The 19,370-nt window shown below is 36.0% G+C and overlaps 1 protein-coding gene across 13 annotated transcripts in view; it reads right to left on the minus strand.

Annotated features, from left to right (window-relative positions):
* The window catches only part of TANC2 (tetratricopeptide repeat, ankyrin repeat and coiled-coil containing 2), a 342,062-nt gene that overhangs the window by 306,554 nt on the left and 16,138 nt on the right, over positions 1-19,370 (minus strand). Inside the window, exon 2 of one of the 13 annotated variants that reach the window (XM_057716522.1) lies at positions 13,356-13,428. The exons of 11 other annotated variants lie outside the window; for them this stretch is intronic. The gene's annotated coding sequence lies outside the window, so the exon portion shown is untranslated. Of the gene's footprint in view, positions 1-10,260; positions 10,381-13,355; positions 13,429-19,370 lie in introns of those variants that run through there. One more of the 13 variants, XM_057716528.1, reaches the window with a different exon arrangement.

Below are 19,370 nucleotides of genomic sequence, written 5' to 3' on the forward strand. Positions count from 1 at the left end.
TAAGACAAAATGATGGATGGATAGAGGGAAGGGAAGGCACACGTGTAATAAAGCAATTATAGCAAAATGTTAACACAAGATTCTAAGTAGTGGGTATATATGTGTTAAATGTAAAATTATGTTACATATCTGTATGTTTGAACTTTTTTATATGAGGTATAAACACATCCACAAAAGAAATTCTAGGCCCAAATGATTTCAACAATTTAAGGAAGAAATATTATCAATTTTACACAAATTGTTAGAGACAGTAGAAAAATAGGGAGCATTTCCAAACATGTTTTCTAAAGACAGCATAAGCTTGATAATAAAAGTCAACAAGGTTGTTACAAGAAAAATATTACAGACCTCTCTTTTGCCATAGATACAAAAATTCTAAACAAAATATTGGAAAAATCAAATCTACCAATATATAGATCAGGACCAAGTGGGGGCTTAATTCAGAAATGCAAAAATGATTTAACACATGAAAATCAATATAATTTACCACATAACAAGAGAAATAAATCATATTATCAATAGCTGAAACAAAAGCAATTGATAAAATTCAACATTCATTCATGATTTTTTTAAAAACTTATACAAAACTAAGCCACTATGGAAAATAGTATGGAGGTTCCTTAAAAAACTAAAAATAGAACTACCATATGACCCAGCAATCCCACTCCTGGGCACATACCCTGAGAAAACCATAATCCAAAAAGAAACATGTACCACAAAGTTCATTGCAGCCCTATTTACAATAGCCAGGACATGGAAGTAACCTAAATGTCCATCAACAGATGAACGGAAAAAGAAGATGTGGCACATATATACAATGGGATATTACTCAGCCATAAAAAGGAATGAAATTGAGTTATTTGTAATGAGGTGGATGGACGTGGAGTCTGTCATACAGAGCAAAGTGAGCTAGAGAAAGACAAATACCATATACTAACTCATTTATATGGAATCTAAAAAAATGGTACTGATGAACCCAGTGACAGGGCAAGAACAGAAATGCAGTTGTAGAGAACGGACTTGAGGACACAGGGTGGGGGGGCAAAGGGGAAGCTGGGATGAAGTGAGATAGTAGTATTCACATATATACACTACCAAATGTAAAACAGATAGCTAGTGGGAAACCGCTGCATAAAATGGGGAGATTAACTTGATGATGGGCAATGAGTTGGAGGGATGGGATAGGGAGGGTGGGAGGGAGTCGCGGGAGGGAGGGGATATGGGGATATACGTATAAATACAGATGATTCACTTTGTTGTACAGCAAAAACTGGCACAACAGTGTAAAGCAATTATATTCCAATAAAGAGCTTTAAAATGTGGGGGGAAAAAGTACACAAAACTGGAAATAAAACAGAAGTTCTTTAATATTATAAAGTGTGTCTTTTAAAAAGCCTATAGCGAACATCATACTTAATGGTGAATGACTGCCAACACTCCCCTTGAGACTGAAGAATGTGACCACTTATTATCACTACTTGCAAATAACATGGTCCTGGAGGTCTTAGCCAGCACAAAAAGGTAAGAACATGAAATAGAAAGTATAAAGAATCAGAAGAAACAAAAATGCCACTTTCACAAATAGTATGATTACTTACTTAGAAAATCTAAAAGAATTTATAAACCATTAGAATTAATAAGTGAATTTAGCAAGGTCATTAGGTACAATGTAAAACAAAAATAACATCTTTTTTACCAGTGAAGATAAATACAGTGATGAATTCTAAAAATAATTCAAGCATTTATGGAATATTTGTTTTATACATTCATCTTGAGATCCATTTTTAGGGTTTTTTCCCCCTAATCTTACTTTAAGAGACTGCGAAGTAAAAGTTCTAAGCTTCATAAGTACTTACTTCACTAATATTTGAAAGACTTGAAAAAAATTATATGTAGGGATATATAAAAAATATACTTCATGTTTTAAAACATATGAAATTTATTTATTTTTAAGAACTTTTATTGAGATATAATCGGCCTACAATAAACTGCATATATTTAAAGTATACAATTTGATATTTTTTTCTTATTAGTAATATATATACAGCAATCCCAATCTCCCAATTCATCCCACCCCAAACCCCCTTGCTTTCCCCACTCAGTGTCCATGTTTGTTCTCTACATCTATGTCTCTATTTCTGCCTTGCAAACTGGTTGATCTGTACCATTTTTCTAGATTACACATATATGCGTTAATATACAATATTTGTTTCTCTCTTTCTGACTCACTTCACTCTGTATGACAGTCTCCAGGTCCACCCATGTCTCTACAAATGTCCCAGTTTCATTCTTTTCTATGGCTGAGTAATATTCCATTGTATATATGTGCCACATCTTCTTTATCCATTCATCTGCTGATGGACATTTAGGTTGCTTCCATGACCTGGCTGTTTGTAAATAGTGCTGCAATGAACATCGGGGTGCATGTGTCTTTTTAAATTATGGTTTTCTCTGGGTATATGCCCAGTAGTGGGATTTCTGGGTCATATGGTAATTCCATTTTTAGTTTTTTAAGGAACCTCCATACTGTTCTCCATAGTGGCTGTATCAATTTACGTTCCCTTTTCTCCACAGCCTCTCCAGCATTTATTGTTTGTGGATTTTCTGATGATGCCCATTCTAACTGGTGTGAGGTGATAACTCTTTGCAGTTTTGATTTGCATTTCTCTAATAATTAGTGATGTTGAGCAGCTTTTCATGTGCCTCATACCATGAAATTTAAATAGTAAATTTTAAACTCTTATATTCATATTTTCTTAGAAGAGAATGAACAACTATTTTCTCATATATCAGATTCTCTGTGTATACAAGTGAGAAAAATATATTATGTAAAATATTATACATATATCTTATTTAGTCCTCATCAAAACCTCTTTAAGACAGACAGTATTTGCTTCATTTTAAAGAAAAGGAAGTTGAATTAAAGAAAAGCAAAACAGCATGTCCACAGTTACACAGCTGATAAATGCTTAAGGCCATATTTGAACCCATGCTTTGTCTTCCTCCTCAGTGTCTCTTCTTAAATAAAAAACACTTAATAAATCTACTTAAAATATCTGAAACTATGAAATTTCTAAAGCTAGTGATCCAGAATAAAAATCCCAGAAGTAATATTGCATTTGGTTCTTGTTTTTAAAATACGTTTAATTTTTTTTGAGTGTATGGCACTACCACATACTTTAACTGATTTTGCCTTACACTAATGAAAAAAATTTTTTAAGTACTGTTACAGGTTGGCATCAGTCTTTGCAAATGCATCAAGAAAAATTATGAGAAAACTCATTTGGAGGTGGGGGAAGAAAAGATATCCTGGTTTAGTGGACACTATGATGTCCCACCCAGATCCTCATTACAGGTGCATCCATCCCTCCAGGTGTTACCCGCTGAGAGCTGCTTCCCCTCCTCCAGAGGACTGCTCTAGACTGACTAGAGCCACCAATGACTCATTAGTACAGGAGTACATAAGACCAGCCCCGTTAACTCAAGGGAGGGGGCAACTCTATGGAATGATTTATGCTCCAAAGCCCTCACCCATCTCTTTCTATCCTTTATTTTTCTTCAAATATTTATCTCTAAATGATAAATTACATACAAATTACATAAATTACATTTGTTTATTGTCAATTCCCCCACTAGAATGTAAGCTTCACGAAGGTATGAGAGCTGCTTATTTAACTCATTCCTGCAAGCCCATAACTGGAGAATAACCTGGTAAACAGTAGGTACCAAATAAATATTTATTGAATTAATAAATTAATTTCTTCAGTTTGTATATCACTGTCCAAATCAAATCCCTAGTAGAGAAACCTAATCTATCTCTTTTTATTCTCCATGCCTAGCTCATAGGAGGCTCTCAACACTTCTTAAATCAGTAAATAAATCAATGAATAATTGAGCAAAGACTTGATGCATCAGATTATTAACCTGGTAAAGAAGTAAAGGGACGCAATATAAGTAAGCTTCTATAGACAAAAACTGGTTATGAACTAGAATAATGAAGACCAAGGTGACTGTGTGTCAGAGAAGGGTACAGAAATTCTAGGCAAGTTCAAACTTTGAGGAAAAACTGACAAAATTCTGGTCATACTTCAAACATTTGCCTAACTCAGACCCTAGTGCTATATATGTACAGTTCTTCAAAGTTTCAAAAGGAAAAAAATGTACAGGCACAGAATATTATAAAAAAAACAAATTATTACTTAAACTTTACTAAAACTATGACACAAAAAGAATAAAAATTTTATATCTAAAAATAAACCAATATAACATTCTTAAGTAAAAAAATGAGATAAATTAATTATAATGATAATCACTTTCTGAAGTATAGAGGGGTTTTTTTTTGTCTTTGCTAGTCCTAAAATATTTTATAAAAATTGAGTCAAATGTATAAAGAATGAAATGAAACATAAAATACTTATTTAAGGCTAATTATCCATCTCATTGCTACATTCTGATAAAATGACTTTCTTATTCAACTTAACATACCACTAGAAAATTTACTGTAATAAAATATTAGTATAGAAACTCTACAAAATTGAAGCTAAGTGGAAAATGACAGTTTGATCTAATTGGCTTTATGACAGTAATATATGGCTAAATTTCATCCTACTTTTCCAAGTTTTAGATCCAAATTTTTTTAAATGTTAACTCTCCAGGAGAAATCATCAAATAAATTGCTGGCAAGTAAATCTCTGGCAAGAGAATCACAGACCCCCAATCATTTCTAATTCTCTTATACTTGACTGATGCAAACCTTACGTTATCTACGGGACCCTGAAGCTTACATGTCTGTGACACCTGGCCTAAGCCATTCAGGAAAACTATTGACTATTCTGGTCCTAATGCTCCACCAAGGCAGGAAACTCAATATCCTATCTCAATATTTTCTTGCTCTATTTTATTAGTGGATAATCAATTTTCCTTTTCAATGTTCATCCCTCCTGCACACTGAAGGCCGTTTTCTTGTCCTGTTATTCAAAAAAGGAACACAACATCGCCCTTTCACTTAACTATTTATGTAATAATAATACAATCAAATTAACTCTTTTGCACTTCTGCACCTTTCAGGCTATAATCACAGAATTCCCTTTAACTATTCCATTTCAGACATTTTCCATTCTGTTAGCCAGTTTTAAAAAAAAAATCTGTATTCCTATATCCACTTCCATTATCAGTGGTTTGGTGTTGTTTTTATTCTTATTTCTGGTTTTGTGGTGGATTGACTTATTCTTTCATTTTTGTTTGTTTTCTCATTCTAGAAACAAGTTTCTTGACATTAGAACTACACCTAACAGATAAATTACACTATTAACATGCTGTTAAGGTTCTATAGGATCTGAAGAAAATGTTTCAAACAGTAAGCAAATAAAAAATAAGGAAAAGTAAATGCCACTTTAAAGTAAATGCCACTCATTTTTGAGCATTTATTACCCTTTCCTTCAGAGAAATTTTTGTAAGGGAAAAAAAAACAAACACATACCCATGTTTACTAAACATTTCAAAGAAAAATTTTAAACATTACAGGGAAGGATGCAGTGGTTAATGACGCAGATATGATGGAAATGTTGGAAAAAATGGTAATATTTTATAATACATGGTTTTAATGGAAGATGCTAAGCACTTAAATACATATCCTTGATTTTAAAAACACATTTTTAGAAGTATCTAAAAGACAGCATATTCCTTACACAGAAAACCTGAAAGAAAACATGGCACAAAAATGTAATTAACGACTATATAGTTGTTTAGTGTTTATTTAGTATATGTTCATTTCACTAGACTGTAAAAGCAAGGTCACCACTGAAAACCTAGCATCTGACACAGAAGCTGGTACACAAAAGGCATTTAGTAAATATCTGTTAAAGGCATGAGGGGTTCCAAAAAATGGACTCGTGAATAATCCAAGAGAGAACAGAGAAGAACAGAAGACCTCAGAAGAGTATGTACATAACTATAACAGGAGAAGTAAATAATTAATGACAAATGCAATAACGTGAACCATGAGAATACTAGTTAAAAAATAAATCTAGCAGTATAAACTGGGGCTTTTGAAAAAGGTAAAAACTCTACCAAAAAAAAAAAGATAAACAATGATAGGACAAAATCAATACAAGCAAGAAGAATCATTTGTCCACTGTCTGGAAACTGCATGTTTTCCCATCTCTGAAAGGCATGTGAAATGACCAGTATATTATCAGGAACGGTTTTCCATAGAATGTTGGCTGAGGTAAATTGCTAGATGTCTCAGATACATTCCATGAAATATCTTTGAAAGTACCTACAATTAATCAAAGATAAGAGATAGTAAAAATATAAAGATGGAAGGACTAAGGAAAATCTAGAGTATCCAGTATAATATACAGTAATCATAAAATGTCTGCTCATACTAGAACTTTTTTGGACAAGTTATACCCAGAGAAATCTTTCAACTGAACAAAATTACCTGATCTCTGCCAACAGATAAACTCTGATAATTTCACTAACAGATAAATTCTGAACTACACTGAGGAGCTTCAAATTATGCAATCTCATTCAAGATCTGAGGGCATCGGAAGGAATGTAGGGTAATTAATTTCTCAGGTAAGGGGGGAAATTAACAATGGGCTCCATCTTACTCCCAACCATCTCACTGTAATGCCCACACGAGGATGCTCACTCTAGCACTGTATGGAAAATAAAGGAATACATGGGTGTTTCTAGCAGCTTTATTTATAACTGCCCAAACTTGGAAGCAACCAAGATGTCCTTAAGCAGGTGAATGGATAAATAAACTGTGGTATCCAGATAATGGAATATTATTCAGCACTAAAAAGAAGTGAGCAATCAAGCCATGAGAAGACTTGGAGGAAACTTAAATGCATATTATTAAGTGAAAGAAGCCAATCTCAAAGGACTATAAGATTCCAGCTATGTGACATTCCGCAAAAGGCAAAATTGTGAATAGCAAAAAGATTAGTGGCTGCTAGTGGTTGAAGGGTGGGGAGGGATGATTAGGCAGAGCAGAGGATTTTTAGGGCAGTGAAACTATTCTGTATGATATTACAATGGTAGATGTATGTCACTATATATTTGTCAAAACCACAGAACCCACCAAAAGTAAACCCTAAGGTAAGCCATGGACTTTGGGTGACAATGATGTATCAATGTAGGTTCATCAATTTTAACAAATGTACCACTGAAATGCGGGATGTTAATGTGAGGAAGGTTGTATGTGTGTGGGAACGGGGGTACATAGGAACTCTATACTTTCTACTTAATTTTGCTATGAATCTAAAACTGCTCTAAATTATAAAGCTTATTAATTTTTTAAAAAAGAGAATGAAAGAAGGAAGGGAATGAGGGAGGTAGAGAAGAAGGGAGGACTCATTAATAGGGAAATGATTAAATTTTGGCATATGAAATACAATGAACTATGGAATACTATGTACGGTTTGAACAGTATGCAGCACGTGTATTCTAAGATTAAAAATTCTCCGAGCTTTATCCTTAAGTGAAATAAAGCAAGTCACAGAGCAATGCATGCAGTATAGTCTTATAATTTTAAAAGCTATGAGTTTATTGACATGTAAGATATACAAATCTACTTAAAACTGTAGGGTAAAACTTGCGAGAGAAGATATACAAAACTTTTCAGTGGTTTACACAGATGTTGAAAGGAAGATAAATGGGAAGTTTTTATTAAATATACTTGTATAATTTTTTAAAAATCATAAATAAAAATCAGTGTGACCCACACTACATTCACCATCCAAAACATTTTCATCACCCCAAAAAGTGTTTATTCATTATTGAGGTCACTATAAATTCTTAAACTATTCCTTAAGTCAACATAAATTTTCTGTGACTCCCCCACAAAGCAGATAAGATCTCACAGGGTGCAGGATGAGAGAGCACTCTAGAAAATCTTTGCCTTTCAAGCTGGCTGCCTCCTCAGTTATCCCACCAACCTACAATGTTTCAATGCACAGCCAGTGGCATATATGCCCCCCAAACCCCAAACCCCTTTTTCTAAGTTTAAAAGTTTAGATCTTTCTTACTATACTCACTATCTAATAAAATGTCTTGTCACCAGTTCAGTAAAAGGTCAAATGAAAAGAAGAGTATTTACAAAACTGCCACTACCACTTCCTGCATCACTTGCTCTCCCTTGGTTTCTCCAAACCATATAATGAACCGGTCCAGCATGCCTGTGAAGTTAAAATTAAACTGCTATTTTAGAGGCAAAGTCCAGGCACTAAGCATTCTTATAAATAACACCAAGAAACAACCAAAACAAACACAGCAAGAACTTTATTTTAGTAACATACATTAGCTAAAATTCTTTGCAAATTATACTCTTGTGCTTAGGAATGCTTCTCTGCTTCTAAAACACGTAAAATACAGATGGCAAAGCTGCCTCCAATCATTTTCTAGTATTAATCTAGGAGTAGTTTTTTTAAATAAAATGCCTTTTGATCTACTATTTATTCAATCTTTATCATGAATTAGCAAAGATAAGGCCTTGGACAGGTACTGGAGGACATTTTTAAAAGGTTATTAACACTTCTTGCCTAAAAGGAGCATCCAGTCTGGTAATGAGAATTAAGGAAAAGTGAACCCAAGTACAATTCAAGATAGAAGGTGTTAGATATCACAAGAGAAATACAAAATGTAATGGGAATTTACAAGAGGGAGAGCATACTTACAGAATTAAGTAAAACATTTTTTAAGTGTCTAGTATGTGCCTTGCACCATGCTGGATATTAGGACAGCTACACTGTCCTGCCCTCAAGAAACTTAGAGCCAACAGGTGAACAAGAAACCTTATAAATGGCTTATTATAAAATTCAGTGATAAAGGTACTCACAACATGCCTGGCAGTACAAAAAACTTCACATGCTTATCTACCCACCTTTAGATAGTGGGTGAAAATAATCCTAATGAATTAAAATTATTCTGCTGGTTTGCACTGCTTGTGGGAATGTAAATTGATACAGCCACTATGGAGAACAGTATGGAGGGTCCTTGCTAAACTAAAAATAGAGTTACTATATGACCCAGCAATCCCACTACTGGGCATATACCCAGAGAAAACCATAATTCATGGACACATGCACTCCAATGTTCATTGCAGCACTATTTACAATAGCCAGGACATGGAAGCAACCTAAACCTCCAATAACAGATGAATGGATAAAAAAGATGTGGTACATATATACAATGGAATATTACTCAGCTGTAAAAAGCAATGAAACTGGGACATTTGGAGAGACATGGATGGACCTAGAGACTGTCCTACAGAGTGAAGTAAGTCAGAAAGAGAAAAACAAATATCATATGTTAACACATACACGTGGACTACAGAAAAATGGTACAAATCAAGCCGTCTGCAAGCAGAAATAGAGACACAGATGTAGAGAAAAAACATACAGACACCAAGTGGGGAAAGGGGGGAGGGTTGGGGGGGGGAATGAATTGGGAGACTGGGATACCAAATTGTACACTCTAAATATATGCTGTTTACTGTCTGTTAACTGCATCTCAATAAAAGTTCTTAAAAAATAAAATAAAATAAAATAATTCTGCTGGTTTATTGACAATTTTTAGGGGTTAAAAAAATTCTTAAAAAAAAAAGTATAAGTAACATCCTCTCATCACATCCCCTATCTTAAAAATACAATCACAAAAATCATTATCTTTATAGGCATGATTATTAGATCAGGGCAGTTTATATAAGACATTAATTGCCAAAGTTAAACATTCTTCGTAGTGTCAAATCACTAATAGGACTTATAAGAACAGGAATCCATCTATACCAATACATTATTTTAATTCCCAATAGATATCCATAGATAAAGTTTCAGTTGATATAAAGCATTCATAATTAAAATAATAATTTATTGATACAGGTACAGAGAGACCCCCCCCCCCCAAAAAAATTAAGTATAGAATAAAGATAAAAATGTGAGACTAAGGCAAGAGCAAAAGAGGAAGAGGTTCAGTAAATGTTGGGTCAAGTGGCTGGCCATTAAAAGAAAAAAAGGGATGGATGGATTCCTACTTTTACCCACATACAAAAATAAATTCTAGATGTATTAAAAATGTAGATACAAAATATTTAACTATAAAAATAATAGACTTGTATAACAGGAAAATCCATCCTAAAGTTCTATGCAGAATTACGCAATAAAAACCACAGGGCTTATGTGGGGGAAAAAAAGCACAATTTTACACATACTAAGTTGCTAAGTAATAAATACTACAATAAATATGGCACTTTACCTTGAGAAAGACCTGAGATCTGCTTGTGGAAGTGAGTGTCAGAAGGGTTGCAACTTGTGAGTTGTAAAGTAGCAGAAGGAGGGTTATCAGATATCAAGTATAAAGTTGTAACACCAAATGTGGATGGGTATAACTGAAAACACAAGGTAAACTGAGGTAGCTGGTAAATGTCTATCAATCACATTAGAATTCACATTCTCAAAACAACCAGCATAACAGAACTAACTAAATAAGTGCTTCTGTCCACCAAATATAAAAAGGAAGGGAGGGAGGGAGGAAAGAAGGAAGGAAGAAAGAAAATACTCAAATCTCAATTCTTAGGGTGTTGAGGATGGGAAACAATTTACTGTTTTCTAATCAACATCCTTAGCAAGCAATGACTGGATGGTCTCAGACACTGCAATAACATAAAACCAAAAACTGTCAATAAATTCATAATTTTGTAAGCAGTTAATCCAATAGCTACATTATCATTGAGGAGATCAAAATAGGTTACCCACAAGAACACTAACTTTTGTTGACCAAAATAGTTGGTGCCAGAGAGAATCCTGACGATGATAAGTTGTGGTAAGAAATCAACTACTCTTATCAGGTTATGCCTTCCAAGGCAAGTTTTTCCATGATTTCATCATGAAATATGGACACAGTCAAATCAATTGATCAAATCAAAGCATCTTCAAAATTTCAAAAATGCTCTATATACCTTTATGGCTCCTACCCTATTCCCAGCTGTCTGTTTTGAACATTTATGGATAATTCCAGTACCAGCCTCTGGTTTCTGAAACTGACAGACACAGGAAGCAGAAGATCCCACAAGGGAGGCCAAGTTTGATGAGAAGGAGGTTCAGAAGAAGATGCAATGTAGATTGCTTAATTCTCCCAGAATTTTCACCAAGTCAGAACCAGTAACAGAAATCAAGTTTCCCAATACCTGCCCTGAATCACCAAATAAGAGAAATAATTATAATAGTGTACTAGTAAGAACTGGAGTTTGGGGGACAGTTAGTCACCAGTTACTAGTTTTCCAAGCAAGAGCAAACTAATTAGCCTTTCAAAGGCTCAGTTTCCCACTCTGTAAATTGAGGCTAATAATAGAAAAGCATCTTTCCAATCACTTGTGAAAATTAATGGGAGGAAAGCAAGTAAAGCACTTAGCACAGTCTGGCACTTACTAAGCAATCAATAAACATTAAAGTGTTAAATGAAAATCAGTATTAATTGGGGATATACACCATCAATTTTTCCCATATCTTCTGATCATCACTTTTCTAAACCCCATAATTCTTGATTTATAACATGCCTCTTACACTGGCTGCCTATTTCTTCTTTTTAAAAATGTCACCTTCCCAGGGTAGACTTTTGCATAAGTAAAATAATTTTTCATAGCTTCTCTGAGATACAGTTCAAGGGAACGTTTACATAAAAACCACGGCTCCTTTTCTCCATCCTGAAGGAAGCAGAGAATTCATCTTGCCTCCTGTCCCTATGCTAGGTTCCAGGGCACACTGAAGGAGTGAAGCTGGCACTGGTTTTGTCTTCTGAAACGAATTTCAGAGCTGTGCCTAAGTGCTGCATATGTAAATCTGGGGTATCCAAATCATACTCAATGAGAATCATCTTATTATATTTGCCCTAATTATGTAGCCCTAATTATACACTATTAAAAAAATTTTTCCCTTCCTTATTTTCCTCCAAACTCCTGATTTGCCTATTTGGGTTTACAACCCAAAGTAATTGTTACTATGCCTTAATACAAAATCTCACTGTACGTCAACTGCATTTAAACTTCAAAAATCATTCTTACACATGAACACCACTGCTGCTCTCAACATACAATCAGGAAGAAAGCAAAAAACAAAACCTCATTATAGTATGAGGAAAGCTGAAGAAAATCTACAAAAAGTAATCAGAGCAAGAAAGTAGGTCCAGTCTAAGACATCTTGAGACCAAAGCAATCTGATTTCCCAGGGAGTTGTCCCATATCTTGCAAGAGAAAGTATTGCTCTCACCAAGCAAAAAAATCGCAGATGAATCAAAAAGATCATGTTTTAGCAAAGATTTACTATATTGACTATAAAAATCATGAAGGATATCAATCTTCCTAACATGCTTTTCTAATCGTGTTTCTTATTTCTACATTTTAGACTCCTGTCCCCAACCCACCCCCCAGAATACCTCACTCTCCCTCCACTGTATTTACTCCCTACCACTCCTTCATCATCATCACATCAGCAGATAATAATTACTGAAAGCCTTACTATATGCCAGAAACTGGGCTAAGTGTTTTAGGTGCTTTCACTTAACCCCAAAATCCTATGAAATCCTTTTATAGGATGAGAAAACTGAGGCTTCCAGGGGTCAAATAACTTGCCACAAATCACAATCGTAGCAACTAAAACATATCAGTATGTGAACTCAGAGCTGTCAAACTCCAAAACCTGTGCTTGTAATCACCTCCTCCCTATATACCGTGAGAAAATGTTTTTAATGTTCTTTAGCATGTAGCTCATTGTCTGGCATGTAAAATTCAATAAATATTTTCTGAAAGGATAAGTTTAGTTCAATTATTCTGACAGTCAAAGATCCCCACGGGGAGAGACAGGGAAATTCCCACTATTCCTTAGGACAAACCTTCTTCCCCAACCAAACTGTAATCACTGGGGTCCACAGGATTTGAATCCTTGCAGAGGGGGAGGAAGGAGGAGAAGAGAACTTAGGCTTTTCTCCCAGTGTAAATAATAATTTCTCCTTGCTGTAATATCTCCACCTATACATATCTTATTATAAGCTCTTTGACATGTTTATAAGTAAGCTACACAAATGCATTTTAACACGTAGTTACCAGTAAGACTACAAAGAAAAAGAAATGCAGCCTAGACATATGAAGCACAAGTATTTGCAAATAAAAAATTAAAAAGATATAAAACAAAATGGGGGACTATTTTACCACTTTGAGGACATTTATCAAAATAACAGATTGGTGACACTTTACAGTTTGATATATTAGGTTTTTTTGGTCAGACATGCTAAGAAACACAACTGATCCTGGAACAATGCTGGGGTTGGGGGCAGTCAAAAATCCACACACAACTTACAGTCCGGATAGCCAGCTCCTCTGTACCCACAGTTCCGCATTCGAAGATTCAATCAACAGCTGATGTGTATTTACTATCGAAAAAAATCCAAGTGTAAGTGGACCCGCGTCGTTCAAATCCGTGTTGTTCAAGGGTCAAATGAATTAGTGCTTAGGTGTTTTGGTGATCATAAATCACGGAATGCTAATAATAAACTCGGTAAAAGAAACCTGAAATGATCTGCTTTCTGACAATCCCCAGGTTATTAAACATTATTATATCTAGTTTAATCTGAAGAGTCAGGCGCAGCCCTTAGAAGATGCTTGTGATAATCCTCTACCTGAACAGACCTCAACAAAGTTGTTCACAGCTTTCACAGTTTATCTTGATTCTGCTACAGCAAGAATCTCGTCGCTTTTACACACCCAGCAGATCAAGCATCAGGAGCCCCCTGTTATTCACTATAATTCTTTAAACACCAACAAACTTGTCTTAAGAAGCATCAAATTTTATTAAAATAACTTAAATATAACACTATTTGTTACAAAATCTTTACTTAAATCAGAATGCTAAATGGACAATATAAAGAGCGCATGTAATGGAAAGGGTATGGTCTTTGGACAGATATTTACCTGTGTTCATACCCTACCTCTACCAATTACTAGCTGTGTGACTCTACATGAGTTGCTTAGCCTCTCTGACCCCGTTTCTGCTCTGCAACAAATACGACGCTGTCTAACTTGCTGTTTTAAGGAACAGAGAGACGTGTGATTGCCTACCACCCACCAACCGCTGAAGCTGCCTGCCCCAAATTCTCACTCTCTTATTAACAGAACACTAACTTTGGGTCCTGTGGTGGCCAAGCAACCCAGCTGTAACCAATGAGATGAAAGCATAAGGCTTATGAGCAAGGACTGAAGGAAAACTACTGTTTTTGCTGCTAAAAAAAACCCCTTAGATGTCTGGGGAGGAAATAGTCATCTTGCAATCCACAGGGCAAAAGCCACCCTTCAAGGACAGCAGAGAAGAAACCCAGAAGCAGCCAGTGTTCCTCACGGCACTGTGCAGACTGCCATAAACCCCGGACTGCCGATGTCCATATTTCCTGTTACCCAAAGAAAAAAATCCTATTTGATTAAGCCACTGCACTTCAGTTTCCATTACATGAAGCTGTTATGCCCTAACATAATATATATAAGCACCTAGGAAAAGAATCCCTCTAGAAGATCAGTAAAGGCAATTATCCCACAAAACTTCTCATTTAACAGAATGTGTTAAATTATTCATCAGTAAGGTAGTGTTAAATTATTCATCAGTAAAGCAATGAAACAGTAGGATATCAACTAACACACATACACATATATACCACACACAGCCCAGTTATTTAAAATGGGGTATATAATGTACTCATTAAGATAAACAATCAGTATAGGATCAAAGAATGAATAGCTTTAATCAAGAAAGGTATCCTTGTTGAGGTAGAAGAAAAAAATGCAACTAGATAGAAATTCTGTTATTATAGCTTGTAAGTTCATTCACTAATATTTATATATAGCACATCCACACCACAATGTGCAAGCCCTAAATGCTATGGAATGAACTATATGAATCTGAGACAGCTATAAGAAACTAGAAAATAAAGGTTCAGATAAGGGGGGGAAGGGAAGTAAACACAACTAAAACTAAGGATTCTATTTCAGATAAAGAATTGATAAAAACTTAAAAGGAAAGTTAATGACAAAGATTTAGAAAAAGTTTAGTTGTTTTGTTTAATAACAGAGCTCTTACCTTAAAATAATGAAATAAATTACAAAATGATAGCCAAAAGAGAATACTACCAAGATACTTTTCTGAATCAGAATATATGAGTACAGAATATAATACAAAGCAAAATAGTCAGAATAGATAGGTTATACAATGATCAGGGAAAGGGGCAGACAAAGGGTGAAGACAGATCAAGACAGAGTCAGAAAATAAAATGAGGGGTAAAGAGAGACATAAGCTTTATGAACAAAGTTTACGTTAACCCACTAACAACTTTAAACCCCACTCACCTACACCCTGCCAGATCCCTTCCTGCCACCTAGGCAAACATATTTATTATATTTAATCTTTAAATCATTTCCTCTACAAATTACCCTAGTCCTCCTCCTTAATAATACCCCTTTCTTTCTCCTTGTGAGTCCTGCAAAATTTATTAAAATCTTTTTTTTCCTACCAATTTTTCTGATCATCTTCACATATGTTTGTAACATTTAAAACAATTATTTGAGAGGTACTTCTATAGTAAATGAAATTTTAGTTTTTCCATCTTCTATGAGGCATGCTAAAGTTTGAGAAACACTGCTGTAAGTTGAAAAGAAAAATGATTTAAGCTTTAACATCTAAAAAGCTCTGAGTTCCAGACAGGACTAATTCATTCAACTCATTCAACAAGTAACTACTGATTATCTACTACATGCCAAACACTATTCTAGGTACTGAGAAGACAGCAAGGAACCAGTCAGTATTCCCTTTAGTGAGCTTAGACTCTAGATAAATATTTATATAAATAAATAAAATATAGTATGTCAGAAAGTGATAAACTCTAAAGGGGGAAAACAAGCAGGGAATGGGGACAAGAATATCGGGGATTGAGGGAAAGAGAGGTTAGAGGGTTGCAGCTGTAAAGAGATAAGCAAAAACCTGAAGATAATGATAAAAAACTATGCAGGGGAAAGAAAATTCTAGGCAGAAGAAACAGTAATACAAAGGTCATTAAGCCAGAAGCACACTCAGCTTATTTAAGGATCAGTAAGAAGGCCTGTGTACCTTGAGCACAGTGGATCAGTGGAGCAGGAGAAAGGGGTCAGGGAAGTAGATGAGATCACAGAAATCACTTGAGCCACCATGTCTAGGGCCTTATTAACCCCTCTAAGAACTTTAACTTTTATTCTGAGTAAGATGGGAAGTCACAGGGCAGATATTAAAAAGAGTAAAGACATGATCTGACATGTTTTTAAAAGATCACTCTGGTAGCTGTTTTGAAAAGAAATTGTAGAAGCAAACCAGTTAGAGGCTGGCTCCAGCAACGCAGGTAAGCGTAATTAGTAGCTCAGACCTGGGTGCAGGCGGTCAGTAGTGGCCAGATTCTAGATGTTTTCAAGGCATAGCCAATAGATCTCCTGACAGACTGGATATGGGAAGTGAAAGGGAGAGATCAAGGATGACACCAACATCCTGAACAAGCAGAGGATGGAGCTGCCATCAGCAACATGGAAAAGACTACAGGTAGAACAGATGGGGTTTGGGGGTGGGGGGACAGTGAGAAGTTAATTTTGGGCAAATGTGCTTGAGATACCTATCAGACACCCAAGTATATAGAAACGTCAAGTAACCAGCTGGATATATGAGTCTGGAATTTGGGAAAGAAATCTGGATTGGATACAGACATCTGGGAGTTATCAACATGTAGGCAGTAAATAAAGACATGAGACTGAATGAGACTATCAAGGCAGTGAGTGCAGACTGAGTTCATATGAGATGAGGACTTAGAATTGACTACTGCATTTAGCAACATGGAAGTCACAGAAGTCCTTGATAAGAGCAGTTTCGCTGGAATAGTGAGGGCAATACTCTGTTTGGAAGGGGTTGGAGAGAGAATATATCCAAAGATGTGAAAATACATACATAAAAGATTTTTCATTACAGTACAATTTTTTATTGCAACATAATGGAAACCATCTAAATGTTCAAACACAGGAGACTGACTAAACCACAGGCAAACATACACCGTGGAGTACTATGTACAGCTGTTAAAATAAATAAATAAAGCCCTCTATGAAGTATTTTAAAATTATTTTTGTCATATGTTAAGTAAAAAAAAGCAAAACACAAAAGAGTATTATAGTATGCTACTTTTTCTATAAGAAAGATACAATATGCACGTATATGCTAATTTTTGAGAAGAATAAACACAGAAAAGACAAACCAAAAACACTTGGCAGCCAAGGCATTAAAACAGAGAAAAATTCTTATTTCAAAAAGCTGGGGGCTCAGCTGTAAAGCACAAAGAGATCTCTGAAAACTTCCAGTGGTCAGATACCAAGCCCTCCTGACAAAAAAAGTGCTGACACCATCGTCAACACATTTGCAGCAAGCAGTGAACTGAAATAAACTAAGCTACAAGGCCCAGTCACAAAGCAAAGATAAATGTGACTGACTCAGTCTCCCATTCTACTTACTAAACAGAGGTAGCAGCATGCCTTCTCTGGAGGTAAACAGTATTACCTTGGTCTCTACTATTCTTTTATACAAAATGCCTCGCATATTATCAAAAATTAAGAGATTCCAAAGAAGAAAATGTAACCTGCACTAATAATCAAATTTTGCCTCTCAACTCCAAATTCATCCTTTTTTGCCTGCTCTGTGAAAATTGATCTGAGCCCTTTAAATTTTTCTTTTCCTTTGCCAGCTGGCACAATGTTAATCTTCGTCAGTAGAAGCTGTAGTAAAGACTTCAGGGGGGGACTTCTCTGGTGGTGCGGTGGTTAAGAGTCTGCCAGCCAATGCAGGGGACAAGGGTTTGAGCCCTGATCCGGGAAGATCCCACATGCCGAGGAGCAACTAAGCACGTGTGCCACAACTATTGAGCTCACATGCCACAACTACTGAAGCCCACATGCCTAGAGCCTGTGCTCTGCAGCAAGAGAAGCCACCACAATGAGAAGCCTGTGCACCACAACGAAGAGTAGCCCCCACTCACCACAACTAGAGAAAGCCCGTGAGCAGCAATGAAGACCCAATACAGCCAATAAATAAATAAATAAATAAAATTAAAAAAAAAAAGACTTCAGGAGGAAAGAGTACTGTTTCTGGATCCCAGTATGCTTGCTCAGCAGGCTGTTACAGTGTGCATGGTTTCTCCAGGACCTGGTTCCTACAGCACAGGCAGCTTCTTTAGCATCAGGCACGTACAGCTTCTCCAGGGTCCTGCTTCTGGACTGCATGGTGGCGATGAGCACACCCAGAGATCTGCACCTTCCCCAAGCACCCTCTGTCTGGTGATTTTACAATGGACTACCTTTGGTGAGACACTTGCCCTTGTATTGCTTTCCGTGGCAGGGTGGATTTCCAGCAAGTTCTGAAAGGCAAATTCTAGAAAGTTCTGCCAGTGTGGCATCACAGCAATTTCTTCACCATTCAGTGAGTTATGGCCATGCTCTTTCCAACAAAGTCTGGATGTCAGCCAGGGGGCTGGGGAGAATACTCTTCCTTGGATACTCTAGCTTAGTCTAGGAGTAGCGGCTTCTCCACGTACCTACTATTCCTATATTCTTTTCTTTCTTCCTTCCTTCCTTTCTTTCTTTCCATCTTTCTTTCTTTCTTTCTTTCCATCTTTCTTTCCTTCTTTCTTTCTTTCGCTGCATTGGGTCTTCGTTGTTGTGCACAAGCTTTCTCTAATTGCGGTGAGTGGGGGCTACTCTCTGTTGCAGTGTGCAGGCTTCTCATTGCAGTGGCTTCTCTTGTTGTGGAGCACAGGCTCTAGGCACGTGGGCTTCAGTAGTTGCTCCACAGCACGTGAGATCTTCCCGGACCAGGGATCGAACCTGTGTCCCTTGCACTGGCAGGCAGATTCTTAACCACTGCATCAACAGGGAAGTCCCTATTCTTTACTTCCTAGTAGCCAATTCCTCATTACTCCATTTCCCTGTTACAGTCAATAATTATTTATATTAAATTTTCACTGTTCAAATTACTCTCATGTCTGGACTCAGAGTAATATAGAAGCCAAACCAAAAAAGGTGTGTAATGTATAATTCTAAGTATATGAAGTAGAAGAATAAGCAAAACTAACCTATGATAGTAGAAGTTTAAAAAAGGGCTGCCTCTCAGTGTGGGGCAGGAGGAGGACTGGATAGAAAGAGGAATGAGTAAACTTTCTTTGATGATAGAAATGTTCTATATCTTGTTTGTGGTAAGAGTTACACAGATGTATGCAACTGTCAAAATTCATAAAGGGACTTCCCTTGTGGCACAGTGGTTAAGAATATGCCT

This window comes from Hippopotamus amphibius, chromosome 17 (genome assembly GCF_030028045.1).
Source record: "Hippopotamus amphibius kiboko isolate mHipAmp2 chromosome 17, mHipAmp2.hap2, whole genome shotgun sequence".
Classification (NCBI taxonomy): domain Eukaryota; kingdom Metazoa; phylum Chordata; class Mammalia; order Artiodactyla; family Hippopotamidae; genus Hippopotamus; species Hippopotamus amphibius.